Source organism: Octopus bimaculoides, chromosome 28, assembly GCF_046866305.1.
Source record: "Octopus bimaculoides isolate indiv1 chromosome 28, ASM4686630v1, whole genome shotgun sequence".
Taxonomy (NCBI): domain Eukaryota; kingdom Metazoa; phylum Mollusca; class Cephalopoda; order Octopoda; family Octopodidae; genus Octopus; species Octopus bimaculoides.
In genome coordinates, this window is record NC_142955.1 from 7752984 (window position 1) to 7777249 (window position 24266).

Consider the following 24266-nt stretch of genomic DNA (forward strand, 5'->3'; position numbering starts at 1 on the left):
GATCGGTAGGTGAATAGGTGACAGGCAGGTTTCCTGAAGTTAGTATTGCAAACCACAAGGTCATTTGCATTGCAGAACTCCAGTAGCTTGGTTCCCTCCTCATTGTGGGAACCAAAACCATAGCCTCCATGTACGCCATGGAAGCCCCCTGCATGTTGTCCAACATGCCCATTGAAGTCACCAGCCACAAAGAGAAGGTCCCTGTCATTCGTCGACGAGATAGTCTGTAAGAGGGTATCATAAAATCGGTCTTTCTGTACATCAGGCAGCCCCAGCTGAAGGGCATAGGCCAAGATAATGGTTGCTAACCTATGATGAAGCACTAATCTAATAATCTTAAGCATTCTGTCACATACTCTGACTACCTCGATTACCTTATCAACCCATTTCTCTGCAAGAAGTATACCCACGCCCCCAACCCCGTCAGTGTTCCCTGTCCAGAATATCTTATACTTATGTTCTTTGCCTGTGAGGAACCCCCTCTCCATCTTACTTCTTGGATGCAGCACAAATCTACATGTCTCTGTTCAAGTATCTCAACAATCTCACCAGACCTACCTTTCAATGTGCCCACATTGATTGTGCTAATCCTGAGGGTGTGGGAGGTGTGGGCCTATGAGACCCTGGGAATGGGGGACAGCACCGTCATGTACCTGAAAAGAAAGTTTGCATTTGACAGAACTCATGTACATGCAATAGTCTTCAGCCTGCATACACCACACCATCATTTCTATGCACTACATGATTACTACAGCCCAAGTAGTTTTATTTGTTTATTTGCTTCATTATCTCTATGTCAGCTCACCTGGATTTCTCTTATAGCCACTCTTTACCCAACAGACTTAGTCTTTGGGTAAATATGTTTGTGACATATTTCAATTTCTAAAGGTAAATTCACTGCAGTTACTGTGGAGAAATAATTATTTCTTATGGTAAAAACATGTATATAATATATCTGATTTGTGCTGTGCTGCCCCTGTTGGATTTCCAGACACATTTCTAGCTCTTTAGCCATATCAGTGGGAGACATCAAAGAGAGTGGCTGTGACATAAGAAGCTTGCTTCCCAATTACATGGTTCCAGGTTCAGGTCCATTGTGTGGCACCTTAGGTAAGTGTCTTTTGCTATAGTCTCACGTTGACCAAAGCCTTGTGAGTAGACTTGGAAGACAGAACCTGAAAGTAGCCCACTGTATGTGTGTGTGTGTGTGTGTGTGTGTGTGTGTGTGTGTGTGTGTGTGTGTGTATTTATGTGTGTGTGTCTTTGTGTCTGTGTTTATCCCCCCCACCACTATTGCTTGACAACCGATGTTGGTGTTTGTGTCCCCGTAACTTAGTGATTCAGCAAAAGAGACTGATAGAATGAGTACTAGGCTTACAAAGAATAAGTCTTGGGCTTGATTTCTTCAACTAAAACTCTTTAAGGTAGTGCTCCAGGATGGCCACACTCAAATGACTGAAACAAGTAAATGAATAAAAGAACAGTAAAAGAGTGTATGTATATGTATGAGCAATGGGCTTTCACAGTTTCTGTCCAATTTCACTCACAAGCCAAATGGTTGCAAAGCAAGCTTCTTAATCACTCATTTAGTATTTTTTCTTTTCTTCCCCAAGCTAAAAAATGTCAGAAAGCAAAGTACTTGAAGCAGGATGTTCTTTCAGCCCAACATTCTTTCAGTTACCACTCTTTACCTGTCTTTTTAATGAAGAGAATTTTAATCCTGGTGGAATCTGAAAGTACTGAGTTAGTGGATGATGTGTTGATAGGAAATGTCAACAAACATTACTAACCATAGCTCAGCTGTCTGAAGTGTAAGCCACCATCGATTGCAAACATCCACAAAGACACACAAATGTGCATGCACATGCACACGCACACACAAATACATGCATAAAAACATATCAATATCGTCATCATTTATATATACATATACACATATTTATATATGCACACATACACACATATATACACACACACATAAATATGCATACATATGTATACACACACAGAGAATTCAGGGTTTGCATAATTATCTTTATACTTATTTCAGTCAGTAGTCCATGGCCATGCTGGGGTTGAATGAATCGACCTTTGTATTCATCTTATTCTATCAGTCTCTTTCACTGAACCATTAAGTTACGGGACATAAACACACCAACACCAACACCAACACACACAGACACAAAGAGACATACACACACGCACGCGCGCACAGACACGCACGCGCGCACACACATGCACACACACACACACATGTACACACACACGCACACATATATGATGGGCTTCTTTCAGTTTCTATTTACCAAATCCACTCACAAGGCTTTGCTTTGCCCAACACTATAGTAGAAGACACTTGGCCAAGGTGTCATAAGTAGGACTGAACCTGGAGCCATATGATTGATAAAAGACATTTTACCACAAAGCCACCCTACCCCTTGTGTACTGATAACTATATTAGTCAATTAAATTACCAAATTTGTCCAATTTTCACATGTTATTTTTGTATTTTTACAATTTTACAATATTTCATACTACAATATTACATGTACTTTCATGCTTTATAGAAGTAACAAAGTAAGATAAACAATTTTTCAAATGTAAGCAGTATATTTCCTTGCTATTAACAATCTTCAGGTGAATATTTATCAGTAGAAACAAACAAACAATGACCTTCTCTTTGACAACTAATTGCCAAATGTCATAAACATATACACATTACATATATATATATATATACAGGGTGTTGTGAATAAACTGTTGTCTAAATTATGAAAAAATGAAAATAACACTGACATCTCATTTTAACAGATATACTCTTTACTCTCTTTTACTTGTTTCAGTCATTTGGCTGCGGCCATGCTGGAGCACCGCCTTTTAGTCGAGCAAATCGACCCCAGGACTTATTCTTTGGAAGCCTGGTACTTATTCTATCAGTCTCTTTTGCTGAATCACTAAGTTACAGGGACATAAACACATCACTGTCGGTTGTCAAGTGATGTGGGGGGAGGACACAAACACAGACACACAAATATATACACACACACACATACGTATATACGACGGGCTTCTTTCAGTTTCCGTCTACCAAATCCACTCACAAGGCTTTGGTTGGCCTGAGGTTATAGTAGAAGACACTTGCTCTACGTGCCATGCAGTGGGAATGAACCCGGAACCATGTGGTTGGTAAGCAAGCTACTAACCACACAGCCACTCCTATGCCTATGATATATTTATCAAAAATACATAAAAATATCTTGAAATATAAAGAGTAAATCTATTCAATAAAATCGCCATTGGCTTCAGAATCTCCTGCAACTCTTCTGAATGGTCTCCTTGTTTAAACTGCCATAATCCTTGCCTTCAGGTCATCTTTGGTGTTACAAGGAGTTTTGTTGGTCTCTTGCTCAACTGTGCCCCACACATAATAATCAAGAGGGTTGCAGTGTTTGAGATGTTAGGGGTGATGTGGTTGCAGAAATTGTCCGACAGCCGTAACTGGCCTCTCTTGCTCGTGTGGCAGGGTGCAGAGTCCTCTTGACCCAGGGCAACACCAACTCCTCCAGGCACTTGTTGTAAGCCACTGTATTGAGTCTGAGGCCATGTGGGAAGATGAATGGAGGCATAACGTCACCATCACTAGTGATCACTCCAAACACCATGACATTGACTGGATGTTTGATTTTTATCACTCCTCAGATTGACATCCAAACACTCTGAAATGTTCGTAATGGAGATTCGGGAGTGAATTCCAAGCAGTACAACATGTCGTTTCCAAATTTCTGGCAGAGTGAATTGCATCATGGTGCTGTTTTTCTCACAGACAGTGCACAACTGACCCTACTAGACAAAATCAAAAACAAACAATGTGCATGTACGAAATGAAAAATATTAAATGGTGACAGTTTACCCATCACACCCTGTATGTATATGTATATATATATATATATATATATATATATACATATATGGTGCTTGCTTCCCAACCACATCGTTCTGGGTTCAGTGTCTTCTACTATAGCGTTGGGCCAACCAAAGCCTTGTGAATGGGTTTGGTAGATGGAAACTGAAAGAAGCCTGTCATATATATATAATTCATTAAATTCTTTAAAGTGTTTCAACTTTAAAACTGTGGTCATGCTGGGGCACCACCATTGTATATGTATATATCTATGTGTGTGTGTCTTTGTGTCTGTGTTTGCCCCCACCATTGCTTGACAACTGGTGCTGGTGTGTTTACATCCTTGTAACCTAGCGGTTCAGCAAAAGAAATCAATAGAATAAGTAAGAGGCTTTAAAACATAAGTCCTGGGGTTGAATTGTTTGACTAAATCGTTCAAAGCTGTACCCCAGCATGGCTGCAGTCAAATGACTGAAACAAGTAAAAGATGTGTGTGTGTGTGTGTGTGCAGATGTGACTGTGTGATAAGAAGTTTGCTTCCAACTGCATGGTTCTTGGTTCAGTCCTAGCCCCTGGCTAACTAAAGCTTTCCGAGTGGATTTGGTATATGGCAACTGAAAGAAGCCCATCATAAATATTTATGTGAATATGTGTCTTTGTGTTAGTCCCCCAGCATCACTTGACAACCAGTTTTGGTTTATTCACAGCTCCTGTAATGTAGGTGGTTCAGCAAAAGAGACTGATAGAATAAGTACTAAAAATAAGATGTAACATATATATGTGTGTGTGTGTGTGGAGGCATGTGGCTTAGTGGTTAGGGTGTCAGAACCATGATCGTAAGATTGTGGTTTTGATTCCTGGTCTGGGCAACGCACGTTGCTCCTGTCCACTCAGCTGGCAAAAATGAGTAACGCTACGATGGACTGGCGTCCTGTCCAGCTGGGGAACACATACGCCATTGAAACTGGGAAACTGGGCCCATGAGTCTGGCTAGGCTTTAAAAGGGCGCATTTTTTTTTTGATATATATATATATATATATATATATATATATATGGCCTGAAGATTAGCTATACTTTTGAATACTTTTGATTTCGATCGATTCATTTTGAATTGATTTGATTTTTATTTGATTTTCTATTTGAAAATATGGTTATGAAACACGTGTAGTCATTTTTACTATTTTAATATTTATTACTTTGTACTTTTTTGATTTTTATTATAGGTCTTTTCAGTGTATTTACTAATTAAATTTTTCTATATGTGATTGTGGATTTTCATGGATGAATTCAATAATTGTGGTTTTTTTCTCTAAATTATATATTTATATATTATATATTGTGAAATTTAATTTAATTTTAATTTTGATAAATTTAATTGAATTTTTCCCTGTAAATTTGGATTTTTATCCCTAATATTATTATGTTGTTTTTTTCCTTCTTTCTTCAAATTTTCTTCCATTTCTCACCGAGTGTTTTCCGTACACCTAGGGCAAAGAAACTCATTGTATGCATTCCCAGTTTACACACGCAAATTCACAGGTAAAACATGTATTTAAGAAAAAAAAAAAAAAAAAAATTAATTAATGAATGTTGTTTTCACAGCGATAATGCTCTTCTCAGTACATGAGTCGTTCCAGTTAGCACGATTTTTTGCACTTCCTGTAGGGATGGTAAGCCTGGTATCATTTTCAAATAGGTTTCAGTACCTTTTTTTATCATTCCTAGAGATCCTACAATCACTGGTATGGTAGTCGCCTTGAGGTGCCACATTTTTTCAATTTCTATTAGCAAGTCTTTATATTTACTGATCTTGTCAAATTCTTTCGCCGCTATATTATGATCATCATCATCATTATTATTATTATTATTATTATTATTATTATTATTATTATTATTATTATTATATATATATTATTAATAAATCTCAAATTTATTAATCATGATATAATGATTTTTTGGCTAATTTCTAGAAGAGGGTTGGCATTTTTTGTGTTAGCTGCTATTAGGAGGGCCGCACATGCATGGCAGATATGAAAAATTATAACATATAAGCATGAGGCATGTTCTATGTATTGCCTCGTGTTTATATGTTAATCTTGGCTTTCCTGCTGATCATAGCTGGCCTAGCAAATTATTTTATTTTGCTGAAAATAGCCCGAAACCTTGGTTCAGGAAATAAATGGTAAATGTTTTTATTTTTCATTCCCTTTCGAAATTATCCCTAATTGTGGCTTGGAGTTTGACTGCTCCTTCTACTGGGTTAGATGTCCTATTATGGACATCTCTCTTATGTGTTTAAATGTACACTGTATGTATTTACACACACACACACATACACACACACACACACACACACATATATATATATATATATATATATATATATATATATATATATATATATAATAGTTTATGTATATATTAATATTATCTCAGTTTTAAAAAACCTTGACAATGTAAATATGTTAATAGTTACCATGGGTAGCAAAAATCACACAAAAAAACAGGATATCACACCCATTTTATAGGCAGAGATACCAAGTTAAAGTGATGCATTTTGAGTAGATATGAATAATAACAATAAATGGAGCAAAATGCATATAAATAAAAGTTCCTTTTATTCCTACATATGTTTCAAAATATATGTGCACTCTACTCCAAAGAAGTAAGAGGTGCTGGAATTGCACATATATTCATCGTCAGGGAACCAACATATAGAAGCAAGACAAATGTGAAATAATGAGGTAACTTACGAGTTATAATATTACATGGTCAAGTAAGTGACCGTTAGAAGTAAGAACGCTTGTTTACATAGAGTTATAAAGGGAGGGGGCTGTAAATGCTATACTAAAGGTTTAAATTAAATGATTAAAACGGGGGGGGGGGGCAAAATAGATCACTGAAAAGTAAACTAAAGTCGTAAGCTAAATGCTAATTCAAAAGTGGAGGGAGAGAACCAAGAGAGTTCATCAAATATAAAAAAATTTTCTCCTTAAGGTAAAAACTAATAACATACTAATATAAAGCGAAGAAAGTAAATATAAAAAATTAAAAAAGCATCATAGCCTAGTAATATATTATATTATTATACGGATATTAATGCAAGTTAATGGTAAAACAAGGTACAGGATACTTTGTTGAGAAATAATAATAATAATAATAATGTACACGCTTACAACATACATACATACATACACATGCTGAGTTGTTGTAAACAACATATTTTGAAGGTATGGCATACACCCATACTTAGTTTATATATATATATATATATATATATGCAAGTAGAATAGTTAGTGGGATGTTATGTAGATGTATGTGGGTATGTGTATGTATGTATATGTATATGCACATGTATGTAGGCAAATGGATATGAATATAAATAGATAGACACACAGATAGATATGTAATATGAACAGACAAGCACATATACACACACACATATGCAAATGAAGATTGAAACACATGACCATATACACACTCACTTCACTTCACACAAGGACACATATGGAGACACATATCCACACATATGGAGATACACATACATACATTCAGACACAGTACATAGTCACAAAAACCTATACATACACACACATACTCAGACATGCACACACACGGAGACAGAGGTACACACACACACACACACATACACATACATGTGTGTGCACATACACATATGTGCATAAACAAACAAAAAAGAATGCAGCTCAGATAACAGAAGGAATGAACGACCTATTAAAAGGTTGCAAGACACAACAAAAATTTTAGAAAAATAAATAAGTAAATGAGTGGAAACTTTACCAGTGAGTGTGTTAAATAACAAGACACTAAAAGGGAATGACTCTCCCCAGACACAACAAAATATGCTTCAACACACAAACTCACATATAAAGAATCTTGCAAACCAAATCCAAAAACGAAATATATATATATATTTTTTTAGTGAGAATTTACAAAAAAAAAACAAAAAAAAACAAAGGACGAAGATGGGTGTGCATATATATATATATATATATATATATATATATATATATTGCATATATATATATATATATATATATATATTGCATATATATATATATATATATATATATATATATATATATATATACGTATACTCTTTTACTTGTTTCAGTCATTTGACTGCGGCTATGCTGGAGCACCGCGTTTAGTTGAGCAAATCAACCCCAGGACTTATTCTTTGTAAGCCTAGTACTTATTTTATCGGTCCTTTTGCCGAACCGCTAAGTTACGGGGACGTAAACACACCAGCATCAGTTGTCAAGTGATGTTGGGGGAACAAACACATACATATATATACATATATACGACGGGCTTCTTTCAGTTTCTGTCTACCAAATCCACTCACAAGGCTTTGGTCGGCCCGAGGCTATAGTAGAAGACACTTGCCCAAGGTGCCACACAGTAGGACTGAACCCAGAACCATGTGGTTGGTAAGCAAGCTACTTACCACACAGCAACTCCTGCGCCTCTCTCTCTCTATATGTATATATATATATATACACATATACTGTGGAGACACATATATATATACACATATGTTTATACATGTATATGTATATATATGTATGTATGTGTGTGTGTGTGTGTGTGTGCGCGCGCGCGCATTTGGGTTTGTGTTTGTACTACCACTATCACTTGAGTTCTGATGTGGCTGTATTTATGTCTCCGCAACTTAGCTGTTTGGCGAAAAAGCTACTGATAAAATAAGTACTAGGCTTACAAAGAATAAATCCTGGGGTCGATTTCTTTGACTAAAAGAGGTGCTCCAGCATGTCTGCAGTCACATGACCGAAAGAAGTAAAACAATAAAAAATCATGCCATTTTAATCCCAAGCAATGCCCGGTATCTCTGCTAGTAACAAATATTTATGACTATATGTGTATATCAATGTATGTTTATGCATGTGTATGTATATATATATATATATATATATATATATATATATATATATATATATATAGGTTATGAGCGCCAGTGGTGTCAGTTAGACCCAGAGGTTTCAGGTAATGCTGAGTAAGTGCTATGGATAGACCACAGTTAAGCTCCAGGTTCGGTAATTATGCGAATAAGGGGTCCAACGTAGGTCAAAAACCAGCGTGTGAATATAGGATATACTTTTCGTAATGAGATAAAAAAACAAGGGTGTGTATAATACAGAACATTTATAAATCGAATATCTTACAGCTGTTTCCAGGATATTTATTATATCCCTTCATCGGAGACGGTGTGAAAGGATGATTAAGCAATAGTTAGTTTAGATAAGATAGGAAATATAGAGTGAATGTAGGGATATTGAATTTGTAACTATATTGTTTAGGCAGAATGGTATACATATAAGATTCCAGTACCTTGTGAGTAAAGTCTAATTATTTTTAAGATTGGTTGTTGGCTTTGTAAATCCATTATTAAGATTACTGGAATCTTATATGTATACCATTCTGCCTAAACAATATATTTACAAATACAATATCCCTACATTCACTCTATATTTCCTATCTTAACTAAACTAACTATTGCTTAATCATCCTCTCACACTGTCTCTGATGACGGGATATAATAAATATCATGGAAACAGCTGTAAGACATTCGATTTATAAATGTATGTTCTATATTATACACAGCCTTGGTTTTTTATCTCATTACGAAAAGTATATCCTATATATACATATGTATATATATATATATATATATATATATATATATATATATATATATATATATATATATATATATATATATGTAAGGGCATAACTATACAAGAATGCCTCACGCTAAGGTTTGGAGGTAATGTACAGGTATTATATATTAGGAAAAATAATAAGGTACTCAGAGATCTGGATGGTTGTACATATACAGATTTTTATTAATATGTCACATGTTTTTATAAATCATATATTAGCGCTTGCATTTACTCTAGTAGAATCTGAAGATTCTAGAGTAGAAGCAAGCACTAATATATGATTTATAAAAACATGTGACATATTAATAAAAATCTGTAAATGTACAACCATCCAGATCTCTGAGTACCTTATTTTTTCTCATATATATATATATATATATATATATATATATATATATATATATATATGTCAGTCTGTCACTCAGTCAGTCTGTCACTCAGTCAGTCTATCTATCTGTCTGTCTGTCTGCCTGGTTGTTTCAAACTGAAGTTTTACTTTCTGTTGCTCTTGTGTCTCCACAGCATTTTGCTGTCTCTGAGATTGAAACCTGTCTTGCCTTTCTTCTTCTATGCATCATATTGAACATTTCAAAAGTAAAATATCTAAAAATCAAAAATAAATCACATAACATTCAATTCATTATTTTGGTTGCTTCTAAATTCAATCAAGCGGCTTTATTTCATCAAACTACCAAGTTTCATTAAAATCAGTCCAGTATAACAATTATACCTCTTATAGATATCATCAAATTTACTTCACAAAATGAAAATACGATTGCTTCGAAACATAGCACATGTAACACAAGGAATGTTCAAATTACGACATAGTAAAAGACTATATATCATCATCATCATTTAACGCCCACTTTCCATGCTAGCATGGGTTGGACGATTTGACTGAGGACTGATGAACCAGATGGCTGCACCAGGCTCCAATCTGATTTGGCAGAGTTTCTACAGCTGGATGCACTTTCTAATGCCAATGACTCCAAAAGTGTAGTGGGTGCTTTTACGGGCGACTGGCACGAGGGCCAGTCAGGCCGTATTGGCAATGGCTATGCTCAAATGGTGTTTTTTATGTGCCACCTGCATAGGAGCCAGTCCAGCGGCACTGGCAAGAACCTCACTCGAATATTTTTTCGAGTGCCAGTAAGGCGACAATGGTAACAATCACACTCAAATGATGCTTTTTTATGCCACTGGCACAGAAGCCAGTCAGCTGCTCCGGCAACGATCACGGTCGGATGGTGCTCTTAGTGCTCCACTAGCACGGATGCTAGTCATCGAATTTGATTTCGATTTCACTTGCCTCAACAGGTCTTTGCAAGCAGAGTTTAGTGTCCAATGAAGAAAAAGTACGCATAAGTGGGCTTGTTATACCCCTGGCATAGGCCATGTGTTATGGTCTCACTTGGCTTGCTGGTTCTTCTCAAGCACAGCATATTTACAATGGTCTCGGTCACTAGTCATTGCCTTGGTAAGGTCTAATGTTTGAAGGTTGTACTTCACCACCTCATCCCAGGTCTTCCTGGGCCTACCTCTTCCACAGGCTCCCTCAACTGCTAGGGTGTGGCACTTTTTCACACAGCTATCCGCATCCATCCTCGCCACATGACCATACCAGTGCAGTCATCTCTCTTGCACACCACATCTGAGGCTTTTTAGGTCCAACTTTTCTCTCAAGGTACTTACACTATCATCATCATCATCATCATCGTTTAACGTCCGCTTTCCATGCTGGCATGGGTTGGACGATTTGACTGAGGACTGGTGAAACCGGATGGCAACACCAGGCTCCAGTCTGATTTGGCAGAGTTTCTACAGCTGGATGCCCTTCCTAACGCCAACCACTCAGAGAGTGTAGTGGGTGCTTTTACGTGTCACCCGCACGAAAACGGCCACGCTCGAAATGGTGTCTTTTATGTGCCACCCGCACAAGCCAGTCCAGGGGCACTGGCAACGATCTCGCTCGAAAATCCTACAGGAGCCAGTCAGGCGGTACTGGCAACGGCCACGCTCAAAATGGTGCATCTCATGTGCCACCCGCACAAGAACCAGTCCAGGGGCACTGGCAACGATCTTACTTGGCTTGCCGGGTCTTCTCACGCACAGCCCATTTCCAAAGGTCTCGGTCCGTAGTCATCGCCTCGGTGAGGCCCAATGTACGAAGGTCTTGCCTCACCACCTCAGCCCAGGTCTTCCTGGGCCTACCTCTTCCACGGGTTCCCTCAACTGTTAGGGTGTGGCACTTTTTCACGCAGCTATCCTCCTCCATTCTCACCACATGTCCATACCAGCGCAATCGTCTCTCTTGCACGCCACAACTGATGCTTCTAATGTTCAGCTTTTCTCTCAAGATACTTACACTCTGACGGGTATTCACATTGACATTACACATCCAACGGAGCATACTGGCTTCATTCCTTGCGAGCTTACGTATGTCCTCAGCAGTTACAGCCCATGTTTCACTGCCATGTAGCATGGTTGTTCGTACGCATGCGTCATACAGTCTGCCTTTTACTCTGAGTGAGAGTCCCTTTGTCGCCAGCAGGGGTAAGAGCTCTCTAAACTTTGCCCAGGCTATTCTTATTCTAGCAGCTACACTTTCAGCGCACCCACCCCCACTACTAACTTGGTCGCCCAGATAGCGGAAGCTATCGACTACCTCTAGTTTTTCACCCTGGAATGAGATAGAAGTTGTTTCCTGTTTGTTTGCAGTCTTTATTGCACCTGAACATCTGCCACAAACAAAAACTAACTTGCTAGTTAACCTGCCTTTGATGTTGCTGCACCTCTTATGTGTCCATAGCTTGCACCGGGTACATCTTATAGAGTTACTACCTACTCCTTTTCTACATACTGAGCAGGGCCATCTACCTGAAGGGGTTTGTGTTTTATCTACCTTCCTACTTATTAGGATTTTGGTTTTAGCTAGGTTGACTCTAAGGCCCTTCAATTCTAGACCTTGCTTCCACACCTGAAAATTCTCCTCTAGTTCTGATAGTGACTCCGCAATTAGGGCAAGGTCATCAGCATAGAGGAGCTCCCAGGGGCAACCTGTCTTGAACTCCTCTGTGATTGCCTGGAGGACTATGGTAAATAATAGGGGGCTGAGGACGGAACCTTGGTGGACCCCTACCTCTACCCGGAATTCATTGCTGTACTCATTTCCAACCCTCACCTTACTGGCCGCATCTCTGTACATGGCTCGCACAGCTCTCACTAGCCATTCTTCTATCCCAAGTTTCCTCATTGACCACCAGATAAGGGATCGGGGGACCCTGTCAAAGGCTTTCTCCATGTCAACGAAAGCCAGGTACAGAGGTTTATCCTTGGCTAGGTATTTCTCTTGCAACTGTCTCACTAGAAATAAGGCATCAGTAGTGCTTTTACCTGGCACGAACCCAAACTGCATCTCATCTAAATTGATTCGCTCCCTAATTAGTTGGGCTATATATATATGGATTGTTAGAAGATCAGATATCCAAAACAGAAGCACACTTTAAATGTTAAAGCAGTAATGTATTTATAGGAAGCTAATAATATGGCCAGTCATAGCATGACCAAGGGTTTCACACTCATAACCTAAGGGTCTCATTTAGTTGCATACCCAGCATTAAAAAAATTTTAGCGAACATCCCTAAAATGTGAGCAGAGGCTGGAATACAATGACTGCCCAGTGGGAGGCCTATGCAAGGCTGAGGGGGTTGTATAAGAGATTGTGGTGGTAACCAGCTCCAATCTGTCTCATCTAAGGCTTGGATAATATATATTTACAAAATTAACTGACCATAATGGTTTTCTATCTCCAATTTGAAAAGAGGTTATATGCCCACTGCCATTAGAATCAGATGAGCCGTCTATAAGGCTGAGTGCTTTATGGATGCAAAACCATTGGTCAGTCTATGATTGTCCATATAATTAACTCCCTATATATATATATATATATACATATATATATCATCATCATCATCATCATCGTTTAACGTCCGCTTTCCATGCTAGCATGGGTTGGACGATTTGACTGAGGACTGGTGAAACCAGATGGCTACACCAGGCTCCAATCTGATTTGGCAGAGTTTCTACAGCTGGATGCCCTTCCTAACACCAACCACTCTGAAAGTGTAGTGGGTGCTTTTACGTGCCACCGGCACGAAGGCCAGTCAGGCGGTACTGGCAACAGCCACGCTCAAAATGGTGTATTTTATGTGCCACCTGCACAAGAGCCAGTCCAGCGGCACTGACGATCTCTCTCAAAAGTCTTTACACGTGCCAGAGAGGCGACGCTGGGCACAGGTGCCATCATGATTTCGCTTTCGCTTGCCCCAACAGGTCTTCGGAAGCTGAGTTTTGTGTCCAATGAAGGATATGACGTTGGCATGGGTGCCAGTCGTCGAATTTAGTTCTATTTCGATTTCAGTTGCCTCAACAGGTCTTCGCAAACAGAGTTTAGTGTCCAATGAAGGAAAGGTATGCATAAGTGGGCTGGCTACACCCCTGGCAGAGGCCTTGGATTTAGGTCTCACTTGGCTTGCCGGGTCTTCTCACGCACAACATATTTCCAAAGGTCTCGGTCAGAAGTCATTGCCTCGGTGAGGCCCAATGTTCAAAGGTCTTGCCTCACCACCTCACCCAGGTCTTCCTGGGCCTACCTCTTCCACAGGTTCCCTCAACTGCTAAGGTGTGGCACTTTTTCACACAGTTATCCTCGTCCATTCTTGCCACATGACCATACCAGCGCAATCATCTCTCTTGCACACCCCAACTGGTGCTTCTTAGATTCAACTTTTCTCTCAAGGTACTTACACTCTGTCTAGTATTCACACTTACATTACACATCCATCAGAGCATACTGGCTTCATTCCTTGCGAGCCTACGCATGTCTTCAGCAGTCAAGGCCCATGTTTCACTGCCATGAAGCATGGCTGTTTGTACACATGCGTCATACAGTCTGCCTTTTACTCTGAGAGAGAGACCCTTTGTCACCAGCAGAGGTAAGAGCTCTCTGAACTTTGCCCAGGCTATTCTTATTCTAGCAGCTACACTTTCAGCGCACACTCCCCCACTACTAACTTGGTCACCTAGATAGCGGAAGCTATCAATCACTTCTAGTTTTTCTCCCTGGAATGTGGCAGAAGTTACTTTCTGCACATTTACAGTGTTTATAGCTCCTGAACATCTGCTACATACAAAAACTAACTTCCTAGTTAACCTTCCTTTGATATTGCTGCACCTCTTATATGTCCATAGCTTGCACTGGGTATATCTTATAGAGTTTCTACCTACACCTTTTCTACAGATCAGCATAGAGGAGCTCCCAGGGGCATCCTGTCTTGAATTCCTCTGTTATAGCCTGGAGGACTATGATAAATAGGAGGGGGCTGAGGACAGAACCTTGGTGGACCTCTATATCTACCCAGAATTCTTCACTGTACTCATTGCCAACCCTCACCTTACTGACAGCATCTCTGTACATGGCTCGCACAACTCTCACTAACCATTCTTCTATCCCTAGTTTCCTCATTGACCACCAGATGAGGGATCGGGGGACTCTGTCAAAGGCTTTCTCCATGTCAACGAAAGCCAGGTACAGAGGTTTATCCTTGGCTAGGTATTTCTCCTGAAGCTATCTTACCAGAAATATAGTATCAGTGGTGCCTTTCCCTGGCACGAACCCAAACTGCATCTCATCTAAACTGACTCACTCCCTAAGTAGTTAAGCTATGACCCTCTCCGTGACTTTCATTACCTGATCTAACAGCTTGATACCTCTGTAATTATTTGTATCTAAAGCGTCACCTTTACTTTTGTAGCAGTTGACTATGGTGCTGCTACACCAGTCATTGGGTATGACTCCTTTGTGTATCACCTGGTTAACAATACGGGTGACTAGGCTATAGCCGACACTGCCAGATATTTTGAGCATCTGTGCAGTGATTCCTGGTGGGCCGGAGGCCTTCCCTGTCTTCATACTCTTAATTGCTTTATCTACCATGGTACTGTCAACTCGGATAGCTGGTCCCTCTGTTGGGTTGACATGTGGCAGACTCTCTTTCTCCCATTCATTCTCTTTATTGAGCAATCTTTCGTAGTGGCATTTCCAAACCTCTTTCTTTGCAGCCTCGTTTAGTGCAAGCGTACCATCATCCATGCGAACACATTTCTCTCCCACGACATCACGTTTCTCTCTCACACACTGTCTTGCAACACGAAATACCCCAAGTCTTTGGTCCTCACGGCACTGAACATTGGCAAATTTTTTCTTATCTGCTTCTCTTCTGGCTAAATAAACCTGTTGCCTAGCTTCCCTTCTGGTAGTCTGATACAATTTCTGGCTACCTCCGTTCTTCCAGGCCTTCCAGGCTTGTTTCTTTTCCCCAATTGCTCTGTCAACAACATTGTTCCACCACCACGTTATTTTAGGTAGAGAGGGGACTTAGCACCATCCACAGATATGATCAGTGGACCTCAGCAGGTTGTCCCGTAGAAACGTCCAGTTGTCTTCTACATTGTGTGAAGCTACATCCCCCTCTATTTCGTCAAAGGCTTCGAGTAATAAGTCTCTAAATCTCTGTCCATTCGCAGGATCTTTAAGCTTCCAGACCCTTCTCCTCCATGCTAGTTGTCTTCTGGGCAACCACTTAGCCCTGATCCTGAAGTCACTAACTACTAGTCTATGTTGTGGGGTACATTCTTCGCCTGGGAAGGTTTTGGCATTTATAAGCAGCCATCTTTCCCTTTTCCTATATATATATAAATATATATCTATATAAAAATATATATATATATATATATATATATATATTTATATATATAAATATTTATTTATTTATTTATTTATTTATTTATGTGTTTCAGCCAAGTGGCTGCGGTCATGCTGGTGCACCACTGTGATTTTCACGTTCCTTGCATGGCTCTTCTCCCCCACCTGACATGGTCCAATCAAGAATTTTGATGGCACATCTGATGTATAAGAGAATTTGACATAGCTGCCCTAAACTGCGTCTCATTACGAGCCATTGGTTCGTCTGGTATCGTGGAGAGGAAAGTGTCAAGTTTTGTCTTGAAGACCTCCGCATCCATGTCTTGCATGTCTCTCAAATGTTTTGGCAGGGCATTGAAGAGCTGAGGTCCTCTGAAACCGAGGCTGCTGCAGTATCTCGTTCTTATGTGAGATGCAGTGGACGGTACCTTTGGCACCATGCAGTGGCGACCCGTGCGGGCATTCCTGTAGTACTTGATGCCAAAGTTTGGCACCAGTCCTTCCAGTATTTTCCATATGTATATTATTACATATCTCTCCTGCCTGCGCTCCAGGGAGTAGAGACCTAGTGCCTTCAGTCGCTCCCTGTAGTTCATCTGTTGGACTGTGGCGATCTTTTTTGTATAGTGCCGCTGAATTGCCTCGAGTTCTGCTGTCTGCTTAACACTGTGTGGTGACCACAACTGAGAGCAATAGTCTAGGCGGCTCAGAACAAATGTCTTCCACAGAGTCAACATGACTTTTTGATCCCTTGTACAGAATGTCCTCAGTATCCACCCTGCCAGTTGTCTGCACTTTGCTGTCAACTTGACAATGTGCATGTGAAATGATGCATCACTACACATGTTGATGCCCAGATCTCTTACTTTTTGTGGGTCTGGGATTACAGTACCTCCAGGCCCTGTGTATGCCAGTTGGGAGGTGCTTGTGGTCTTGTAGCGCAGTACTTGAAATTTTTTTGCATTGAACTGCATATTATTTTGCTCTGCCCACTCATATATTGCATTTAGGTCATTCTGCAGGCTTACAATATCATCAGGATTCTTTATTGCCTGAGATATCTTTGTGTCATCAGCATAGCTAGTGACAGTGGCTCTCCGAGTGACCGTGGGCATGTCCAGAAGGGCCACTATGAACAGTAGTGGCCCCAGAACAGTTCCTTGTGGAACACCGCTCAATATTTGTGTTTCCCTAGATAGTTCTCCATTGGCTGCAACTGTCTGACTTCTACCATTCAGGAAGTCATGCAGCCACTCTCCTAATTTACCAGCTATGCCAAGGTTTCGCAGCTTGTGACATATCAAGCCCTGATCAACTTTGTCAAAGGCTTTTGCAAAGTCGAGATATATCACATCAACATTTGAATGGTCAAGTAGCTGCTTCAGGACCCAGTCATAATGTTGCAAGAGCTGCATGAGGCAGCTTCTACCTGGACGGAAACCATGCTGGGTCTCATTCAGTAAGTCATTTTCTTCTAGCAACACAATCAATCTCCTTCTGACAATTCGTTCCATGACTTTGCTAATATGTGAAGTCAGAGAGATGGGCCTGTAGTTCCCAGCCTCTGCTCTGCTTCCACCTTTATGGATAGGACATATGGTGCCTTCCTTCAGCTTTTTGGGAAGTTTACCATTTGCAAGGAAACTCTGGAAGAGTATCCGGAGTGGTCCTGCTAGTTCTTGTTTACACGACTTTAAGAGGACAGCTGGGAAACCATCGGGGCCAGTTGCCGAATTTGAGCTCATTTCATTTATGGCAGCTATCACATCTTCCCCTTCAATGTCGATGTAGGTAATGGATGCAGTCTTTTTCTGCTGAGTGCTATTGTCAAAGAAATCAGCTGGGTTCTTTATCTGCATGTGACTCAGAGGAGAAGTGAAGACACTCTTGAATTGTGTACTGAGCACTTCACTTATCCATGTGGGATCTGCAGTCAGTGAGCCATTAGGCAGGAATAGGGGTCCTATCTTATACTGTACCGTAGCAGTCTCCTTTGCAAATCTATAGAAAGCCTTGGGGTTTGTTTTTATGCTTTCTACTGCTCTCTTCTCCTTCTCTGCTCTCTCCTTTTCATGGGAGAGTTTAATTTTGTTTTCTATTTCTAATAGTGTTAGTTTTAATTTAGCCCTTTTCCTATCCTCCAGTTCTCTATTTAACTGGTTTGAGACCTTTGTTCAGTGTCTCATAAGGATTTTCCTGTCTCTAGGAATTCTATTGGCATGTTTGCTGGTCTTTCTATATGGCACGTATTTGGTGCATATGTCTTGTATGGTTGACATAAAATGACTTAGTTTGAGGTCATTGTCTTGTATAGAATGGCTGTCATGCCAGTTTTGATTTTGAATCTCTCTGCGAATTGACTTCCAGTCCGCCCTGTGGAAATTCAGGTTGGATATTGCTTGAGTCCTCCTGGTGGGGTGGGTGTCAGTGGGTTGTCTAGGACCATACATAGTTAATTCTAAATATATATATATATATATATATATATATAAATATATATATATATATATATATATATATATTTATAAACATAATTAAGGGATCAGTACCCTTTTAATTTGTAATAATTATATATATATATATATATATATATATATATATATATATATATATATATATATATAAATATATGGTGATTGTCTACTCCTTACACAGAGTTTGACCACCTCCTGCACCTACTCCTTAGCCCTTTCATGGCGTCTGATGTGGCTTTTTAAACCAGACAATGTTCTGAAAAAACGCCCACACAGATTGCACCTCTGATTTGTACTATGAATACCTGCAGCTAAGTTCTGTGCATTGTGGATCCTAACATGTCTTTTAAGACCCCCATTGGATTTGAAAGCCCTCTGGCACACACCACATTCAAACGTGTGCACAGACATACACACACACACACACATACATATATATATTGAGAGATAGGTATATGTATACACACATGTGTGTGTCTGTGTGTGTATACACTTATACATATTAATATACACCTGTGCATGTGTACACCTATGCATGTGTGTATGTGTATGTCTGTGTACACATGTTTGTTTATATTTTGCAGAAGATGAAATCTGTGAACTATGTTATTTTTGGAAAAGGAAATGATATTTTGAAAACAAAAAATGTATTTAATATTTAATTTCATGTACATATTTATATATATATATATAGTGTGTGTGTGTGAGAGAGAGAGAGAGAGAGAGAGAGAGAGAGAGAGAGAGATAGAGAGAGAGAGAGAGAGAGAGAGAGAGAGAGAGAGAGAGAGATAGAGAGAGAGAGAGAGAGAGAGAGAGAGAGAGAGAGAGAGAGAGAGGAATTGATAAATTAAATTTGCCTGCATTTAGTGTCTGTAACTGTCACTCACTTCCACTCCATTCGTTGTATTAGCTTTCTTTTCTCAGTCTAACTGATTCGTCCATAAATTATCCTTACAACTTCCACACTTCTGAACTACAAATTGTAAAAGTGATTTATACCCCACCCACAAATCCGTTTTCAAAAAAAAAACAAAGATCACAGTCAACATGATGGAGTTCAAATTAGTTGAAAGCACACAGAAAACCTAACTCATGAACCAATTTCATTTCGTGAAAACATTGGTTAATGTACAAAATTTGTTTTTATAAATGTAAGTATATCCCTCTCTGTTAGGAGGCTATAGCAGGAGACACTTGCCCAAGGTCCCACACAGTGGGACTGATCCAGAAACCATGTGGCTAGGAAGTAAACTTCCTAACCAAACAGCCATATATATATATTATCATAAATATGAGGGTTTTAACTGGCCTTTATAGCATGTAAGGAGTCCTGTCAATGGTCTCCTCTTTATATATATATGTACTAGCAGTATAGCCCGGCTTTGCCCGGGATTAAGTTGGGATTATTAAGCTAATCAAGTTCTTTATTTCAAACCAAACTAAGTAACATTGACATCAAATTTGGGCAGTATCAGTGTTGCAACTGGAGCGCATGGGTTGAGAGTTTGATCGGCAGAGGTGATCAGGTAACACATGCCAGACCTTTGAAAACACCACTGCCATCATGTAACCCCTCTTTGCCCATGGGTTAGGAACCCTTCCAGCTAGGAAAATAGAATGACCAAAAGGGCTCTCGATTCTCTGTGTCAGAAGCGGTTATGTTCAGATCACAACTAAGTCTTAAGTATATATATATATATATATATATATATATATATATATATATATGAGAACATGGATGTTACGTAAGTAAAACATTAATGTTCGAAACTGCAGCAGTCCATAGATAATTCTTTATTCTGTTTATTTCTCATTTTGTCTTGTTCTGGCGTTTAGCGAAATTTTTCTGGAGAACATTATTTTTCTTTGTGGTTGGGTTGTTGATGACCTCTTTCTAGCATATTGGATGTCCACCTAGTGGTCATCCCTTATACACGTGTAATACAACTTTTTCTGAATTTTCAGATTTTTTTATATGCTAGGCCACTTGGTTTTAAATTGAATTAATATCCAATTTATCAACCTATCTATATAAATATATATATATATATATATATATATATATATATATATATATATATATATATAAAATATATATAGTTTTAGGGAAAATAACCAATTTTCAAGAACTCATCGATGAAAATCCACTATCACATATAGAAAAATTAATAATTAAAAGCACAATAAATGAGTATAATATAAAGTAAAGTAAATATCATAATATCATAGCTTTAAATAGTATAGCTTTAACTATTACACCGGTTAAATATGTACTAATTTTATCTTCATTATTATTTTAAACTTAAACTTCGTTCAACTTGTATTTAAAACAATGATAATTTAAAACAATGATAATTTAGGTAAGATGTTTTTTGTATATAATATACATGTTATTATTATGGATGAAGGGATGATTATTGAATGGTTATTATTTTGATATTATGATATTTTTAAAATAATTTTTCTATCTTTATATAATAAGTATTTCATATTAATTCATTTGGTACTTATTGTTGGTTGAGATATATATCTAATTATTGTTCTACTTACGATCTGACGAGTAGCTATATTTTTGAATAGAACTTATTTTCGATAATTTCAATTGATTTTAATCGATTTAAATTTCTTTTCTATTTGAAAATTGGTTATGAAACACGTGTAATCTTTTTATTATATTTATCTTATGATATTTACTTTACTTTATATTATACTCATTTATTGTGCTTTTAATTATTAATTTTTCTATATGTGATAGTGGATTTTCATCGATGAGTTCTTGAAAATTGGTTATTTTCCCTAAAACTATATATATTTTATATATACTTTATCTATAAGGCTCAATTTAATTTTAGTTTTTAATAAATTGATTTTAATTGAGTTTTTTACCTGTAATTTTGTCCCTAATAATATTATATATATATATATATATATGGGCAACACACACACACACATACACACACGCACGTATGTACACCAATTGCATACATATTTTTTGTACGCATACATGTTCGTATGTGTCTGTGTTGCCTGTATATCAACAAAACACTTTTTTCCTCGCTGGAAAAAAAAAGCAACAAAAGTCTTAAGAACGTGCGCGTCGCTAGGAGGGGACTTAACTCCTGTTTGTAAACAATAGGTTTTTCTCCAACTTGAAAATGAAAATTGTTAAAAGTTATGGTTGAAAATCGATTTTCACAGTTATACGCGGGTGCCTCTGAGAGAAAAAGTTGACGAAAATGCAGATAGGGTCATGACGAATGTCCTCCTAAAATTGGAGCGACATGCGTGCTAATTTGTGGACATGCATAAATTATATTCACGTACACACACACACATCTTGGCTTTTATAGATACGGATATATATATTAATCAAAAAGTACAATAATATATATCCATAACAGATATAATACTGTACACTTCGATTAATACACTGTTTCCTTTTATTATGCAGGTCAATCATTCCTCACTAAAATCAAAACCCCTTGCCTAATTTTCTTAAAATTTTTATGGGATATGTAGGATTATGTATCCTATATCTTGTGTACTTTTCATCTAAATCAGTGTACATTTAAAGCAAAATGAAGAAAAACATGTTTTTAGGATATTTCTTTTTATTATGCAAGTTAACAAGATACTGCTTTCCCCTATGTGATATGTGATTTTAAAATGTTTCTTAATTTCAGATACAGGGAATATAGAAAAGGGTCGAAGTAAAGATATAACATCAAAGGAGAAGAAAGAAATAGTGAAACTACTGGGAGAAGGGGATACAACAATTGTAATTTCTAAAAAGCTAAATAGAGATCACAGAACAAAAAAAAAAGCAGGTACAAAACATTGAGAAAGTAAGAATAAGGAAGAAAACGGGTTTCAAGAACACCACAAATAAAGATAAGAGAAAACTCAAAAGAATTATATGCAAGAAAAGTGGGTTAATCAGCAAACAAATCTTTGAAGAAGCAGGAATCTCTAACATACAAAGGAAAAAACCGTTGCACAATAACACTAAGAGAAATAGATAAAGTCATAAATTTCGTAAAATTGCCTCCTTTAAATAAAGTAGACAAAGAAAAAAAGAATGACGTGGGCAAAAAGATATATGAAGACAGACTTTACAAATGTAATTTTTACTGACGAGTAGAGAGCAACATTAGATGGACATGATGGATGAGCAAGAGGCTGGGTGTTACATGGGAAAAGTCAACCAATGCGATTAAGAAGACAGCAGGGTGGTAGAGAAATCATGTTTTAGGCTGGTATAGTTGGAGGAGACATTATAGGTCCATTTAAGGTTGCAGATAGAGTCAAAATAAATGCTGAAAATTATTGCAAGTTTCTAGATAACAACTTCTTCCATTGGTACAAGTCAATATCATGAAGTTTCAAGTTAAAGAGCATATTTATGCATGATAATGCCCCTTCACACTCTGCCAAACTAATTAGTAACCATTTAGCTAAGAAAGGTTTCAAAGAATATAAGACACTGGAATTAGATCTCTGGATCTAAACCCAACAGAAAATTTGTAGTCAGTTATTAAAAAAGATGTATATCCTAATGGTAAACAATACCCAAACAAGGATTTACTATGAGAAGCAGTAAAAACTGCTGCAAGTTATATTAAAAGTGAAATCATTGAGAAATTGACAAAATCAATTGATGAGATAATATTTAAAGTTATAGATGGTAAAGGAGGCTATATAAAGATGTAGATTATATACATAATTGTTTGTAAATATAATTATATGATGGAAGATATACGTATATATTAATGGTCTGGTTGGTTATGTATTGTTCTATATGTAAATCACATTACATGTAGTTTATATAATTTTTGTCAACTTGCACAATAAAAAGAAACACCCAATAAATGTGTTTTTCTTCATTTCTGCTTTAAATGTACACCAATGTAGACAAAAAGTATACGAGACATGGGATATATAATGCTGCATATCCCGTAAAAATTTCAAGAAAATTGGACAAGGAGTTTTGATTTTATTGACCTGCATAATAAAAAGAAACAGTGCATACCAACTCTTTTGACAAATAAAGTGCATATCTTTTCTGACTTATGGATTCTTAGATGGCTATGTATGTATGTGTGTGTGTGTGTGTGTGTGTATCAGTCCATCCATCCACATACATTAATTACACATAAATATAATTTATTCATCGCCTCCCTCTATCTGCACTATGTACTACAAAGGGCCTAATCTCGTGACTCTACATCAACTCTGGCCAGCTGGATCTATCACCACCGATCCACTGTGACCACTGATATTACAATTAAAAGAGGGCAGGAAGGAAAAAGGCAGTACACAAGAAGATTGTACACACATATATGAATTCACACATTTGTATACATACATACATACATGCCTACATGCCTACATACATGCATACATACAGATAGACAGACAGACA

At 37.9% G+C, this 24266-nt stretch overlaps 1 protein-coding gene across 3 annotated transcripts in view; it reads right to left on the reverse strand.

The window, feature by feature from the left end:
• The window catches only part of LOC106873345 (uncharacterized), a 263949-nt gene that overhangs the window by 173512 nt on the left and 66171 nt on the right, over positions 1-24266 (reverse strand). The window lies entirely within an intron of this gene.